The sequence below is a fragment of the Ranitomeya imitator genome, chromosome 4, assembly GCF_032444005.1.
Source record: "Ranitomeya imitator isolate aRanImi1 chromosome 4, aRanImi1.pri, whole genome shotgun sequence".
Taxonomy (NCBI): domain Eukaryota; kingdom Metazoa; phylum Chordata; class Amphibia; order Anura; family Dendrobatidae; genus Ranitomeya; species Ranitomeya imitator.
The window spans coordinates 228110118-228125912 of NC_091285.1; the positions used below are offsets into that span (position 1 = coordinate 228110118).

At 44.5% G+C, this 15795-nt stretch overlaps 1 protein-coding gene across 1 annotated transcript in view; it reads right to left on the reverse strand.

The window, feature by feature from the left end:
• Positions 1–15795, reverse strand: part of LRRIQ1 (leucine rich repeats and IQ motif containing 1) — a 269506-nt gene that overhangs the window by 239449 nt on the left and 14262 nt on the right. The gene's annotated exons all lie outside the window — the stretch shown is intronic.

Below are 15795 nucleotides of genomic sequence, written 5' to 3' on the forward strand. Positions count from 1 at the left end.
AAGCAACCTGGGCAACACCTCAGCAGTGCCACAGGCTGATCGCCTCCACACCACGTTGATGCAGTAATTGATGCAAAAGGAGCCCCGACCTAGTATTGAGTGCATTTACTGAACATACATTTGAGTACGCCAATATTCTAATTTACTGAGATAATGGCTTTTGGGTTTTCATTGGCTGTAAGCCATAATCATCAACATTAACAGAAATAAACACTTGAAATAGAATCAATACAACCAGAGTCCCTATCTAATATATGAGTTTCACTTTTTTGTATTGAAGAACTGAAATAAATTAACTTTTTGATGATATTCTAATTTTGTGAGATGCACCTGTACTTCTCAAGAATAGAGGAATAGTCTGCAGCTGCAGTCTATCAGAGGAGGCAGGAGATGCACAGCAGGTACGAGACATGTCCACTCCTGACCCTGGCCACCGTCACTGCCATTAGTGTACTGATGCTGAAGAAACAAAGCTGCCTCATGTGGTCAAGAAGGAGTACAGCGAGCAGAAAGCCAGGAGGATATGGAGTGTACGGTCCGTGTTCCGTTTTACCATCAGTATGTCATCAGTGTACGGTCCGTGTGTTCAATTTTACAATCAGTGTATGGTCCGTGTGTCCGTTTTTACAATCAGTTTATGGTCCGTGTGTCCGTTTTTACCATCAGTGTGTAGTCCATGTGTCTGTTTGTACAAATCAGTGTGTCATCAGTGTACGGTCCGTGTGTCATCACTGTGATCACTGTGTCATCATTTTATGGTCAGTGTGTATGTTTTTACCATCAGTGTATCATCAGTGTACGGTCCGTGTGTCTGTTTTTACCATCAGTGCACGGTCTGTGTGTCTGTTTTTACCATCAGTGTACGGTCCGTGTGTCTGTTTTTACCATCAGTGTACGGTCCGTGTGTCTGTTTTTACCATCAGTGTACGGTCCGTGTGTCTGTTTTTACCATCAGTGTATGTTCCGTGTGTCCGTTTCTACAATCAGTGTACAGTCTGTGTGTCCATTCTTACCATCACTGTGTCATCAGTGTACGGTCCGTGTGTCTGTTTTTACCATCAGTGTACGGTCCGTGTGTCTGTTTTTACCATCAGTGTACGGTCCGTGTGTCTGTTTTTACCATCAGTGTACGGTCCGTGTGTCTGTTTTTACCATCAGTGTACGGTCCGTGTGTCTGTTTTTACCATCAGTGTACGGTCCGTGTGTCTGTTTTTACCATCAGTGTACGGTCCGTGTGTCTGTTTTTACCATCAGTGTACGGTCCGTGTGTCTGTTTTTACCATCAGTGTACGGTCCGTGTGTCTGTTTTTACCATCAGTGTACGGTCCGTGTGTCTGTTTTTACCATCAGTGTACGGTCCGTGTGTCTGTTTTTACCATCAGTGTACGGTCTGTGTGTCTGTTTTTACCATCAGTGTACGGTCCGTGTGCCTGTTTTTACCATCAGTGTACGGTCTGTGTGTCTGTTTTTACCATCAGTGTACGGTCTGTTTTTACCATCAGTGTATGGTCTGTGTGTCTGTTTTTACCATCAGTGTACAGTCCGTGTGTCTGTTTTTACCATCAGTGTATGGTCCGTGTGTCCGTTTTTACCATCAGTGTGTCATCAGTATAGTGATGCTTTTGGATGCTGCAGCTCGTTGCCAGGGGGTAGAGGTTCCCCGTAGTGTCCGTTTCACCATCAGTGTACAGTCTGTGTTTCCGTTATTTACTATCAGTGTATGGTCCGTATGTCCGTTTTCACCATTAGTGTGTCATCAGTGTAATTTGCAGTACAGAATGTATATATATATATATAAATATAAATATAAATATATATATATATATATATATATATATATATATATATATATATATATATATATATATATATACAGTTAGGGCCAGAAATATTTGGACAGTGACACAATTTTCGCGAGTTGGGCTCTGCATGCCACCACATTGGATTTGAAATGAAACCTCTACAACAGAATTCAAGTGCAGATTGTAACGTTTAATTTGAAGGGTTGAACAAAAATATCTGATAGAAAATATAGGAATTGTACACATTTCTTTACAAACACTCCACATTTTAGGAGGTCAAAAGTAATTGGACAAATAAACATAACCCAAATAAAATATTTTTATTTTCAATATTTTGTTGCAAATCCTTTGGAGGCAATCACTGCCTTAAGTCTGGAACCCATGGACATCACCAAACGCTGGGTTTCCTCCTTCTTAATGCTTTGCCAGGCCTTTACAGCCGCAGCCTTCAGGTCTTGCTTGTTTGTGGGTCTTTCCGTCTTAAGTCTGGATTTGAGCAAGTGAAATGCATGCTCAATTGGGTTTAGATCTGGAGATTGACTTGGCCATTGCAGAATGTTCCACTTTTTGGCACTCATGAACTCCTGGGTAGCTTTGGATGTATGCTTGGGGTCATTGTCCATCTGTACTATGAAGCGCCGTCCAATCAACTTTGCAGCATTTGGCTGAATCTGGGCTGAAAGTATATCCTGGTACACTTCAGAATTCATCCGGCTACTCTTGTCTGCTCTTATGTCATCAATAAACACAAGTGACCCAGTGCCATTGAAAGCCATGCATGCCCATGCCATCACGTTGCCTCCACCATGTTTTACAGAGGATGTGGTGTGCCTTGGATCATGTGCCGTTCCCTTTCTTCTCCAAACTTTTTTCTTCCCATCATTCTGGTACAGGTTGATCTTTGTCTCATCTGTCCATAGAATACTTTTCCAGAACTGAGCTGGCTTCTTGAGGTGTTTTTCTGCAAATTTAACCCTGGCCTGTCTATTTTTGGTATTGATGAATGGTTTGCATCTAGATGTGAACCCTTTGTATTTACTGTCATGGAGTCTTCTCTTTACTGTTGACTTAGAGACAGATACACCTACTTCACTGAGAGTGTTCTGGACTTCAGTTGATGTTGTGAACGGGTTCTTCTTCACCAAATTAAGTATGCGGCGATCATCCACCACTGTTGTCATCCGTGGACGCCCAGGCCTTTTTGAGTTCCCAAGCTCACCAGTCAATTCCTTTTTTCTCAGAATGTACCCAACTGTTGATTTTGCTACTCCAAGCATGTCTGCTATCTCTCTGATGGATTTTTTCTTTTTTTTCAGCCTCAGGATGTTCTGCTTCACCTCAATTGAGAGTTCCTTTGACAGCATGTTGTCTGCTCACAGCAACAGCTTCCAAATGCAAAACCACACACCTGGAATCCACCCCTGACCTTTTAGCTACTTCATTGATTACAGGTTAACGAGGGAGACGCCTTCAGAGTTAATTGCAGCCCTTAGAGTCCATTGTCCAATTACTTTTGGTCCCTTGAAAAAGAGGACGCTATGCATTACAGAGCTATGATTCCTAAACCCTTTCTCCGATTTGGATGTGGAAACTATCATATTGCAGCTGGGAGTGTGCACTTTCAGCCCATATTATATATATAATTGTATTTCTGAACATGTTTTTGTAAACAGCTAAAATAACAAAACTTGTGTCACTGTCCAAATATTTCTGGCCCTAACTGTATATATATATATATATATATATTTTTTTTTTTTTTATATATGTCTTTATATTTCATAGAGAGATAAGTAGCAGAATAGCTGGTAATTCATTACTCGGCTTCTGTAAAATCACTGCAGGACCCGACAGGATGGAAGACATGGTTGACATAAAAGTAAAAAGATGCAGAATAGGTATGTAGATATATAGATGTGTGTGACCGATACAATTAGTAGTGTGCGTGTGCAAATTAGGGGACATGTATTTAATAAATGATTCTTTTTGGGGAAAAAAAATGGTGTGGGCTTCCGTGCAATTTTCCAAACCAGAGAGGGAAAACCAGCGACTTGAGGCAGATGTTTATAGCCTGGGAATAGGTAACACCCACGGATCTTCCTAGGCTTTTAATATCAGCTCACAGCTGTATATTTAGCCTTTACGGGCTATTAACCCTTTTACCCCCAAGGGTGGTTTGCACGTTATGGACCGGGCCAATTTTTACAATTCTGACCACTGTCCCTTTATGAGGTTATAACTCTGGAACGCTTCAACGGATCCCAGTGATTCTGACAGTGTTTTCTCGTAACATATTGTACTTCATGATCGTGGTAAAATTTCTTTGATATTACCTGTGTTTATTTCTGAAAAAACGGAAATTTGGCAAAAATGTTGAAAATTTTGCAATTTTCCAACTTTGAATTTTTATGCAAATTATCACAGCTTAACATACTTTTTTTTTTGCAAAAAAAAAACGTATTAACCCCTTCATGACCCAGCCTATTTTGACCTTAAAGACCTTGCCGTTTTTTGCAATTCTGACCAGTGTCCCTTTATGAGGTAATAACTCAGGAACGCTTCAATGGATCCTAGCGGTTCTGAGATTGTTTTTTCGTGACATATTGGGCTTCGTGTTAGTGGTAAATTTAGGTCAATAAATTCTGTGTTTATTTGTGATAAAAACGGAAATTTGGCGAAAATTTTGAAAATTTCACAATTTTCACATTTTGAATTTTTATTCTGTTAAACCAGAGCGTTTTGTGACACAAAATAGTTAATAAATAACATTTCCCACATGTATACTTTACATCAGCACAATTTTGTAAACAAAATTTTTTTTGCTAGGAAGTTATAAGGGTTAAAATTTGACCAGCGATTTCTCATTTTTACAACGAAATTTACAAAACCATTTTTTTGAGGGACCACCTCACATTTGAAGTCAGTTTAAGGGGTCTATATGGCTGAAAATACCCAAAAGTGACACCATTCTAAAAACTGCACCCCTCAAGGTGCACAAAACCACATTCAAGAAGTTTATTAACCCTTCAGGTGCTTCACAGCAGCAGAAGCAACATGGAAGGAAAAAATGAACATTTAACTTTTTAGTCACAAAAATGATTTTTCAGCAACAATTTTTTTATTTTCCCAATGGTAAAAGGAGAAACTGAACAATGAAAGTTGTTGTCCAATTTGTCCTGAGTACGCTGATACCGCATATGTGGGGGTAAACCACTGTTTGGGCGCATGGCAGGGCTTGGAAGGGAAGGAGCGCCATTTGACTTTTTGAATGAAAAATTGGCTGCACTCTTTAGCGGACACCATGTCACGTTTGGAGAGACCCTGTGTGCCTAAACATTGGAGCTCCCCCACAAGTGACCCCATTTTGGAAACTAGATGCCCCAGGGAACTTATGTAGATGCATAGTGAGCACTTTGAACCCCCGGGTGCTTCACAAATTGATCCGTAAAAATGAAAAAGTACTTTTTTTTCACAAAAAAATTCTTTTAGCCTCAATTTTTTCATTTTCACATGGGCAACAGGATAAAATGGATCCTAAAATTTGTTGGGCAATTTCTCCTGAGTACACCGATACCTCACATGTGGGGGTAAACCACTGTTTGGGCACATGGTAAGGCTCGGAAGGGAAGGAGCGCCATTTGACTTTTTGAATGAAAAATTATCTCCATCGTTAGCGGACACCATGTCGCGTTTGGAGAGACCCTGTGTGCCTAAACATTGGAGCTCCCCCACAAGTGACCCCATTTTGGAAACTGGACCCCCCAAGGAACTTATCTAGATGCCTAGTGAGCCCTTTAAACCCCCAGGTGCTTCACAAATTGATCCGTAAAAATGAAAAAGTACTTTTTTTTCACAAAAAATTTCTTTTCGCCTTAATTTTTTTATTTTCACATGGGCAATAGGATAAAATGGATCCTAAAATTTGTTGAGCAATTTCTCCCGAGTACGCCGATACCTCATATGTGGGGGTAAACCACTGTTTGGGCACACGGCAGGGCTCGGAAGGGAAGGCGCGTCTTTTGACTTTTTGAATGGAAAATTAGCTCCAATTGTTAGCGGACACCATGTCGCGTTTGGCGAGCCCCTGTGTGCCTAAACATTGGAGCTCCCCCACAAGTGACCCCATTTTGGAAACTAGACCCCCCAAGGAACTTATCTAGATGCATACTGAGCACTTTAAACCCCCAGGTGCTTCACAGAAGTTTATAATGCAGGGCCATGAAAATAAAAAATAATTTTTCTTTTCTCAAAAATGATTTTTTAGCCTGGAATTTCCTATTTTGCCAATGGTAATAGGAGAAATTGGACCACAAATGTTGTTGTCCAGTTTGTCCTGAGTACGCAGATACCCCATATGTGGGGGTAAACCACTGTTTGGGCGCACGGCAGGGCTCAGAAGGGAAGGCACGCCATTTGGCTTTTTAAATGGAAAATTAGCTCGAATCATTAGCGGACACCATGTCGCGTTTGGAGAGCCCCTGTGTGCCTAAACATTGGAGATCCCCACAAATGACCCCATTTTGGAACCTAGACCCCCAAAGGAACTAATCTAGATGTGTGGTGAGCACTTTGAACCCTCAAGTGCTTCACAGAAGTTTATAACGCAGAGCCATGAAAATAATAAATACGTTTTCTTTCCTCAAAAATAATATTTTAGCCCAGAATTATTTATTTTCCCAAGGGTTACAGGAGAAATTGGACCCCAAATGTAGTTGTCCAGTTTCTCCTGAGTACGCTGATACCCCATGTGTGGGGGTAAACCACTGTTTGGGCACACGTCGGGGCTCAGAAGGGAAGTAGTGACTTTTGAAATGCAGACTTTGATGGAATGGTCTGCGGGCGTCACGTTGCGTTTGCAGAGCCCCTGGTGTGCCTAAACAGTAGAAACCCCCCACAAGTGACCCCATTTTGGAAACTAGACCCCCAAAGGAACTTATCTAGATATGTGGTGAGCACTTTCAACCCCCAAGTGCTTTACAGAAGTTTATAACGCAGAGCCGTGAAAATAATAAATACGTTTTCTTTCCTCAAAAATAATTTTTTAGCCCAGAATTTTTTATTTTCCCAAGGGCTACAGGAGAAATTGGACCCCAAAAGTTGTTGTCCAGTTTCTCCTGAGTACGCTGATACCCCGTGTGTGGGGGTAAACCACTGTTTGGGCACACGTCGGGGCTCAGAAGGGAAGTAGTGACTTTTGAAATGCAGACTTTGATGGAATGGTCTGCGGACGTCTTGTTGCGTTTGCAGAGCCCCTGGTGTGCCTAAGCATTGGAGATCCCCCACAAGTGACCCCATTTTGGAAACTAGACCCCCCAAGGAACTTATCTAGATATGTGGTGAGCACTTTGAACCCCCAAGTGCTTCACAGACGTTTACAACGCAGAGCCGTGAAAATAAAAAATAATTTTTCTTTCCTCAAAAATGATGTTTTAGCAAGCAATTTTTTATTTTCTCAAGGGTACCCCAATAATTGTTGCGCAGTTTGTCCTGAGTATGCTGGTACCCCATATGTGGGGGTAAACCACTGTTTGGGCGCACGTCGGGGCTCGGAAGTGAGGGAGCACCATTTGACCTTTTGAATACAAGATTGGCTGGAATCAATGGTGGCGCCATGTTGCGTTTGGAGACCCCCTGATGTGCCTAAACAGTGGAAACCCCTCAATTCTAACTCCAACACACCCCTAACCCTTATCCCAACTGTAGCCGTAACCCTAATCACAACCCTAACCCCAACACACCCCTAACCACACCCCTAACCCCAACACACCCCTAACCCTAACCACAACCCTAATTCCAACCCTAACCCTAAGGCTATGTGCCCACGTTGCGGATTCGTATGAGATTTTTCAGCACCATTTTTGAAAAATCCGTGGGTAAAAGGCACTGCGTTTTACCTGCGGATTTACCGCGGATTGCCAGTGTTTTTTGTGCGGATTTCACCTGCGGATTCCTATTGAGGAACAGGTGTAAAACGCTGCGGAATCCGCACAAAGAATTGACATGCTGCGGAAAATACAATGCAGCGTTTCCACGCGGTATTTTCCGCACCATGGGCACAGCGGATTTGGTTTCCATATGTTTACATGGTACTGTAAACCTGATGGAACACTGCTGCGAATCCGCAGCCAAATCCGCACCGTGTGCACATACCCTAATTCTAAAGGTATGTGCACACGCTGCGGAAAACGCTGCGGATCCGCAGCAGTTTCCCATGAGTTTACAGTTCAATGTAAACCTATGGGAAACAAAAATCGCTGTACACATGCTGCGGAAAAACTGCACGGAAACGCAGCGGTTTACATTCCGCAGAATGTCACTTCTTTCTGCAGATTCCGCAGCGGTTTTACAACTGCTCCAATAGAAAATCGCAGTTGTAAAACCGAAGTGAAATGCGCAGAAAAACCGCGGTAAATCTGCGATAAATCCACAGCGATTTAGCACTGCGGATTTATCAAATCCTCTGCGGAAAAATCCGCAGAGGACCAGAATACGTGTGCACATTCCTAACCCTAACCCTACCCCTACCCCTAACCCTAACCCCAACATTAGTGGAACAAAAAAAAAATTCTTTATTTTTTTTTATTGTCCCTACCTATGGGGGTGACAAAGGGGGGGGGGTCATTTACTATTTTTTTTATTTTGATCACTGAGATATAACCTATCTCAGTGATCAAAACTCACTTTGGAACGAATCTGCCGGCCGGCAGATTCGGCAGGCACACTGCACATGCGCCCGCTATTTTGGAAGATGGCGGCTCCCAGCAAAGAAGACGGACGGACCCCGGGAGGCTAGGTAAGTATAAGGGGGGGAGATCAGGGCACGGGGGGGGGGGGGCGTCGGAGCACGGGGGGGTGGATCGGAACACGGGGGGGTGGATTGGAGCACGCGGGGGTGGATCGGAACACGGGGTCGGGGATTGGAGCACGGGGTGGGGGATCGCTGTGCGGGGGGTGGATCGGAGCACGGGGGGGAAATCGCTGTGCGGGGGGGATCGGACTGCGGGGGGGTTTGATTGGAGCATGGGGGGTGTGATTGGAGCACGGGGGGAGCGGACAGGAGGACGGGGGAGCGGAGCACAGGACGGAGGGGAGCGGACCACAGATCGGGGGGCTGGGGGGGCGATCGGTGGGGTGGGGTGGGTGCACATAAGTGTTTCCAGCCATGGCCGATGATATTGCAGCATCGGCCATGGCTGGATTGTAATATTTCACCAGTTTTTTAGGTGAAATATTACAAATCGCTCTGATTGGCAGTTTCACTTTCAACAGCCAATCAGAGCGATCGTAGCCATGGGGGGGTGAAGCCACCCCCCCTGGGCTAAACTACCACTAGCCCTGTCCATGCAGGCCGGGTGAAATGGGAGTTAACCCTTTCACCCGATCTGCAGGGACGCGATCTTTCTGTGACACAGCATATGCGTCACAGGTCGGATTGGCACCGACTTTCATGACGCATACGCTGTGCAAGAGCTGCACACCATCAAATAAATAAGTACCAAAAAATAAACTTAGACTGATTTTATTCACGGATCAAAACATACAACATAGATAATAAAAACATAATTAAAAACATGAAAACAACATCATGAACACACAGGAAATGCATATGATGACTCGGTATAATAAGCTAACCCAAAGAAGACCAATGGCTCATGGGGTGTTGCGCAAAAATCTATAATACCAGAAGGACAGTGCAGGAATTGGCTCGTATGGCCGCTGCCGCAGACCAAAACGAGCAGAAAATAACAAACGCACAACAACGTCCAAGGCAAAAAGCAGCAACCAGCCAAGAAGGACATATACAGGGTAGCCTATACAAAATAGTACAACTGAGACACAGCATATGAACAGGAGAAACCTCCCATATATATACCACCTGGTGATGTGATGCCCCACGCGTATCGCCCGGCGAACCAGGCTTCTCCCCTGACGAAGGTTGTTGTATAATTTGTCCTGAGTACGCCGATACCCCATATGTGGGGGTAAACCACTGTTTGGGCGCATGACAGAGCTCGGAAGCGAAGGAGCGCCATTTTACTTTTTAATGCAAAATTGACTGGAATTGAGATGGGACCCCATGTTGCGTTTGGAGAGCCACTGATGTGCCTAAACATTGAAACTCCCCACAAGTGACACCATTTTGGAAAGTAGACCCCCTAAGGAACTTATCTAGAGGTGTGGTGAGCACTTTGACTCACCAAGTGCTTCATAGAAGTTTATAATGCAGAACCGTAAAAATAAAAAAATCATATTTTTTCACAAAATTTATCTTTTCGCCCCCAATTTTTTATTTTCTAAAGGGTGAGAAGAAATTGGACCCCAAAAGTTGTACAATTTGTCCTGAGTACACTGATACCCCATATGTGGGGGTAAACCACTGTTTGGGCGCATGGGAGAGCTCGGAAGGGAAGGAGCGCCGTTTGACTTTTCAATGCAAAATTGACAGGAATTGAGATGGGACGCCATGTTGCATTTGGAGAGCCACTGATGTGCCTAAACATTGAAACCCCTCACAAGTGACACCATTTTGGAAAGTAGACCCCCTAAGTAACTTATCTAGAGGTGTGGTGAGCACTTTGACCCACCAAGGGCTTCACAGAAGTTTATAATGCAGAGCCGTAAAAATAAAACAAAAATTTTTTCCAACAAAAATTATTTTTTAGCCCCCAGTTTTGTATTTTCCCGAGGGTAACAGGAGAAATTGGACCCCAAAAGTTGTTGTGCAATTTGTCCTGAGAACGCTGATACCCCATATGTGGGGGGACCACCGTTTGGGCGCATGGGAGGGCTCGGAAGGGAAGGAGCGCCATTTTGGAATGCAGACTTAGATGGAATGGTCTGCAGGCGTCACATTGCGTTTGCACCTAAACAGTAGAAACCCCCCACAAGTGACACCATTTTGGAAAGTAGACCCCCCAAGGAACTTATCTAGATGTGTTGTGAGAGCTTTGAACCTTCAAGTGATTCACTACAGTTTATAACACAGAGCCGTGAAAATAAAAAATCTTTTTTTCCCACAACAATTATTTTTTAGCCCCCAGTTTTGTATTTTCCCAAGGGTAACAGGAGAAATTGGACCCCAAACGTTGTTGTCCAATTTGTCCTGAGTACGCTGATACCCCATACATTGGGGTAAACCCCTGTTTGGGCACACGGGAGAGCTCGGAAGGGAAGGAGCACTGTTTTACTTTTTCAACGCAGAATTAGCTGGAATTGAGATCGGACGCCATGTCGCGTTTGGAGAGCCCCTGATGTGCCTAAACAGTGGAAACCCCCCCAATTATAACTGAAACCCTAATCCAAACACACCCCTAACCCTAATCCCAACAGTAACCCTAACCACACCTCTAACCCAGACACACCCCTAACCCTAATCCCAACTGTTATGAACTGGTGATTTAGAACCACAATGGACCTGGTGGTTAAGAGCACACAAGATGACCTGAAAGTTACTAATAACATAGGACGAGCTCTGAGACGTGGGAACTCTGCTGACCACAATCCCTAATCCTATCACACCACACTAGAAGTAGCCGTGGAGCGCTCCGGACCAGACCTAGGCGCCTCGGCACAGCCTGAGAAACTAGCTAGCCCTGAAGATAGAAAAATAAGCCTACCTTGCCTCAGAGAAATTCCCCAAAGGAAAAGGCAGCCCCCCCACATATAATGACTGAGTAAAGATGAAAATACAAACACAGAGATGAAATAGATTTTAGCAAAGTGAGGCCCGACTTACTGAATAGACCGAGGATAGGAAAGATAGCTTTGCGGTCAGCACAAAAACCTACAAACAACCACGCAGAGGGCGCAAAAAGACCCTCCGCACCGACTAACGGTACGGAGGTGCTCCCTCTGCGTCCCAGAGCTTCCAGCAAGCAAGACAAACCAATATAGCAAGCTGGACAGAAAAAATAGCAAACAAAAGAAACACAAGCAGAACTTAGCTTATGCAGGGAAGACAGGTCACAAGAACGATCCAGGAGAGAGCAAGACCAATACTGGAACATTGACTGGAGGCAAGGAACAAAGAACTAGGTGGAGTTAAATAGAGCAGCACCTAACGACTTAACCTCGTCACCTGAGAAAGGAAACTCAGAAGCCGCAGCCCCACTCACATCCACCAGAGGAAGCTCATGGACAGAACCAGCCGAAGTACCACTCATGACCACAGGAGGGAGCTTGACCACAGATTTCACAACAGTACCCCCCCCTTGAGGAGGGGTCACCAAACCCTCACCAGAGCCCCCAGGCCGACCAGAATGAGCCAAATGAAAGGCACGAACCAGATCGGCAGCATGAACATCAGAGGCAAAGACCCAGGAATTATCTTCCTGACCATAACCCTTCCACTTAACCAGGTACTGGAGTTTCCGTCTCGAAATACGAGAATCCAAAATCTTCTCCACTATATACTCCAACTCCCCCTCAACCAAAACCGGGGCAGGAGGATCAACGGATGGAACCACAGGTGCCACGTATCTCCGCAACAATGACCTATGGAATACATTATGGATGGAAAAAGAAGCTGGAAGGGTCAAACGAAAAGACACAGGATTAAGAACCTCAGAAATCCTATACGGACCAATGAAACGAGGCTTAAACTTAGGAGAGGAAACTTTCATAGGAATATAACGAGACGACAACCAAACCAAATCCCCAACACGAAGTCGGGGACCCACACAGCGCCTGCGGTTAGCGAAACGTTGAGCCTTCTCCTGGGACAATGTCAAATTGTCCACTACATGAGTCCAAGTCTGCTGCAACCTATCCACCACAGTATCCACACCAGGACAGTCCGAAGACTCAACCTGCCCTGAAGAGAAACGAGGATGGAAACCAGAATTGCAGAAAAACGGGGAAACCAAAGTAGCCGAGCTGGCCCGATTATTAAGGGCGAACTCAGCCAAAGGCAAAAAGGACACCCAATCATCCTGATCAGCAGAAACAAAACATCTCAGATATGTTTCCAAGGTCTGATTGGTTCGTTCAGTTTGGCCATTTGTCTGAGGATGGAAAGCTGAGGAAAAAGACAAATCAATGCCCATCCTAGCACAAAAGGCTCGCCAAAACCTCGAAACAAACTGGGAACCTCTGTCAGAAACGATGTTCTCCGGAATGCCATGTAAACGAACCACATGCTGGAAAAACAATGGCACCAAATCAGAGGAGGAAGGCAATTTAGACAAGGGTACCAAATGGACCATCTTAGAGAAGCGATCACAAACCACCCAAATGACCGACATCTTTTGAGAGACAGGGAGATCCGAAATAAAATCCATAGAGATATGTGTCCAGGGCCTCTTCGGGACCGGCAAGGGCAAAAGCAACCCACTGGCACGAGAACAGCAGGGCTTAGCCCGAGCACAAGTCCCACAGGACTGCACAAACGAACGCACATCCCGCGACAGAGACGGCCACCAAAAGGATCTAGCCACCAAATCTCTGGTACCAAAGATTCCAGGATGACCAGCCAACACCGAACAATGAACCTCAGAGATAACTCTACTCGTCCATTTATCAGGGACAAACAGTTTCTCCGCTGGGCAACGGTCAGGTCTATTAGCCTGAAATTTTTGCAGCACCTGCCGCAAATCAGGGGAGATGGCAGACAAAATTACCCCCTCTTTGAGAATACCCGCCGGCTCAGGCAAACCCGGAGAGTCGGGCACAAAACTCCTAGACAGGGCATCCGCCTTCACATTCTTAGAGCCTGGAAGGTACGAAACCACAAAGTCAAAACGGGAGAAAAACAGCGACCAACGAGCCTGTCTAGGATTCAACCGTTTGGCAGACTCGAGATAAGTCAAGTTCTTGTGATCAGTCAAGACCACCACGCGATGCTTAGCTCCTTCAAGCCAATGACGCCACTCCTCGAATGCCCACTTCATGGCCAGCAACTCTCGATTGCCAACATCATAATTACGCTCAGCAGGCGAAAACTTCCTGGAAAAGAAGGCACATGGTTTCATCACCGAGCCATCAGAACTTCTTTGCGACAAAAGAGCCCCTGCTCCAATCTCAGAAGCATCAACCTCGACCTGGAACGGGAGCGAAACATCTGGCTGGCACAACACAGGGGCAGAAGAAAAACGACGCTTTAACTCCTGAAAAGCTTCCACAGCAGCAGAAGACCAATTGACCACATCAGCACCTTTCTAGGTTAAATCAGTCAACGGTTTAGCAATACTAGAAAAATTATTGATGAAGCGACGATAAAAATTAGCAAAGCCCAGGAACTTTTGCAGACTCTTCCGAGATGTCGGCTGAGTCCAATCATAAATGGCCTGAACTTTAACAGGGTCCATCTCGATAGTAGAAGGGGAAAAAATGAAACCCAAAAATGAAACCTTCTGAACACCAAAGAGACACTTTGACCCCTTCACAAACAAAGAATTTGCATGCAGGACCTGGAACACCATTCTAACCTGCTTCACGTGAGACTCCCAATCATCCGAGAAGACCAAAATATCATCCAAGTATACAATCAGGAATTTATCCAGGTACTCTCGGAAGATGTCATGCATAAAGGACTGAAATTCTGATGGAGCATTGGAAAGCCCGAATGGCATAATCAGGTACTCAAAATGGCCCTCGGGCGTATTAAATGCGGTTTTCCATTCATCGCCCTGTTTAATACGCACAAGATTATACGCACCACGAAGATCTATCTTGGTGAACCAACTAGCCCCCTTAATCCGAGCAAACAAATCAGACAGCAGCGGCAAGGGGTACTGAAATTTGACTGTGATTTTATTTAGAAGGCGGTAATCAATACAAGGTCTCAACGAACCATCCTTCTTGGCCACAAAAAAGAACCCTGCTCCCAATGGCGACGACGACGGGCGAATATGACCCTTCTCCAAGGATTCCTTTACGTAACTCCGCATAGCGGCGTGCTCAGGCACAGACAAATTAAACAGTCGACCTTTAGGAAACTTACTACCAGGAATCAAATCGATAGCACAATCGCAATCCCTATGCGGAGGTAGGGCACTGGACTTGGGCTCATCAAATACATCCCGGTAATCCGACAAGAACTCTGGGACCTCAGAAGGGGTGGATGATGAAATAGACAGAAATGGAACATCACCATGTACCCCCTGACAACCCCAGCTGGACACAGACATAGATTTCCAATCCAATACTGGGTTATGGACTTGTAGCCATGGCAACCCCAACACGACCACATCATGCAGATTATTGGTAGAGCAGCTTAGTATACATTTTTTGCAAAAAACATATCAACCAAATACCCTGTTTTTTACATCTTTTACTAGCACTTGCGGATTACTGCAACATTTTTTCAAACTGAGTGTTTTTGGTTTTACTATTCTCTTTTGTGTCTTCAGGTTTCTTGGTGGTGTGTGAACATGATCATACAGACTTGTTCACTGTGCAAGTAGCCCATGTGTTCCTGTTTCCATAATTGTTCTCTTGTGTCTACAAGACTGGGGAGTTCCACCACTCCTCTTGGGCTATCTGCACAAAAGCTGTTCTACCCTGTATGCACACATGGATTTTTCCTCTCTGAACCCTGTTCACACAGGTTATATACAGATGATCAGGTTTTTAAATACATCAGATAGGGATTGCATACATTAGTTAGGACTGCTCTGATAAGGGTATACCGTGAAGATTGGTAGAGCAGCTTAGTATACATTTTTTGCAAAAAACGTATCAACCAAATACCGTTTTTTACATCTTTTACTAGCACTTGCGGATTACTGCAACATTTTTTCAAACTGAGTGTTTTTGGTTTTACTATTCTCTTTTGTGTCTTCAGGTTTCTTGGTGGTGTGTGAACATGATCATACAGACTTGTTCACTGTGCAAGTAGCCCATGTGTTCCTGTTTCCATAATTGTTCTCTTGTGTCTACAAGACTGGGGAGTTCCACCACTCCTCTTGGGCTATCTGCACAAAAGCTGTTCTACCCTGTATGCACACATGGATTTTTCCTCTCTGAACCCTGTTCACACAGGTTATATACAGATGAT